The sequence below is a fragment of the Egretta garzetta genome, unplaced genomic scaffold (genome assembly GCF_000687185.1).
Source record: "Egretta garzetta isolate BGI_Z169 unplaced genomic scaffold, ASM68718v1 scaffold490, whole genome shotgun sequence".
Lineage (NCBI taxonomy): Eukaryota > Metazoa > Chordata > Aves > Pelecaniformes > Ardeidae > Egretta > Egretta garzetta.
In genome coordinates, this window is record NW_009258278.1 from 139,583 (window position 1) to 141,352 (window position 1,770).

A 1,770-nucleotide genomic window follows, 5' to 3' on the forward strand; every position below is an offset into this window, starting at 1 on the left:
AGTGTGTGTATTGTCAGCTTCTGCAGGAGGCCTCTCTCTGGATTCTGCATCTCCAGGTAGCCTGATAGTCTGATGTCGTTTACCACTGTCTCCACGGCAAACTGCGGTACTTGTGAACCATTTCAAAGGGTAAACGAGAGAGCTGTCCTGGGTTGCTCATTTATTTTTTTTTTTTTTCCCCGCTAATAGTCACGGATAAGTGCTTACTGAAGACATTACAGCCTCTTCCTGTGCTGAGAGAAACCAAGTGACCTTTCTCCAGCTCCCTTCTTCCTTTTTTGTTCAGCTTCCTATTTGCTTTGTCTCCCCACTCTCTGCCTCCCTCTCAGCAGCTGCTGGTTTTCAGCAGCAGTCAGGTGAGTCTGGAAGGTGGACAGGGACCTTCAGGATTGATTTTTAAAGTCCTAGAATAAGAGTGAAAAAGGAAAGGGAGTTGGAGAAAGGAATCATTCTTGGTTTGGGGAAAAAAAAAAAGATCAAGAAGTTGTCTTTCTTATTTATTTGTCAGTGGCATGATAGCATTTCATACTCAAGGTGAGTAAAGTGAATTTTGGGGTCTAATTTCATGTGAAAGCTCTCCAGCACTAGTCCAGGACTCACTGTCCTGACTGCAGATGCTTCAGAGAATTTTATATTATCTCTTTCAAATTCCTATAAAAATCCTGAGGAGGAACTGATGTCCAGCATCTGCTACGCTGTGGCTTATGGCACAGGATCTGCGTGTGTGTGTATTAAAAGAAGCTCTAGTCAACTTGTGTTGGATGGAGAAGCCTTGTGTGCAAGGTGCAGTCGGTGGCAGAGATGTGAATTCATAGCCAAGCTGGCCAGAAACGTTCCGTAGCTCAGTGGGACAGATGCTAGCTGCCTCGTGCCTCAGTTTCCCTATCGGTAGAGCAATGCTGATACTTATTTTTGCCCCTGGGAGCACTGATAGGAATATTCAGTGCATGGAAGGATTTGCAGAAAAGCAGATTCTTGTTTACCCCGTGCACTAGCCCTGCTATAACCTCCTGTGGTTTCTGCGGGAGCAGCAGGAGGATTTTCCTGTTTGGAGCAAACTCATTGCTTAAGGATATAGCTGAGGTAAATAGTTCAGTGTGATTCAAGGAAGAGTTAGGTACAACTCGGGCCACGACCAGTCAAGCCGCTTCGTGTGGGCCAGGATAAAATGTCAGGGGCTGTTATGCATCAGGATGGGAGGCAGATTCCAGCAGATGGAAGGCATCTGGGAGCACGGATGTGCAGGCGGGAATGGAAGCAGGCAGGGCTGGCTGCTGTGGGGACGACAGGCGCGAAGGGAGGCTCGGTCAGTGTGGGGTGCGCCGTCCTGTGTCCCCCACAGAGGATTCTGCTCACCGTTCCGGAATCTCAGGAGTTTAATGCCTTCTTTTGCTTCTTTTCAGGGTCCAAGATTCGACGTCTGCTGCTTCTGCCCCCAATGCTGCTTCTGCCCCCACTGCCACCCCTTCTTCTCCTGCTGCCCCATCTCAGCCTTCCACATCCAGCAGCGCCGTTTCTGACGCAGGGAGCGGCAGCAGACGGAGCAGTGGGTCAGGGACCATGGGAGGTCCTGGAGATGGAGGCCCTAACAGTGCTACATCCATCCTGTGTAAGTGACGGCTGTGAGGAGGTGTGACATGAAAGAAGGATTTCTTAGGATTAGACCAAGGAGTTGGGGTTTTTGACCCCTGTGGTTGTCTCTGCTTGCTGTGGGCTTTGCATGAGCTGCTTCCTCCAGCGTAGCTCGGTTTCCCTGCTCAGTATAATGCC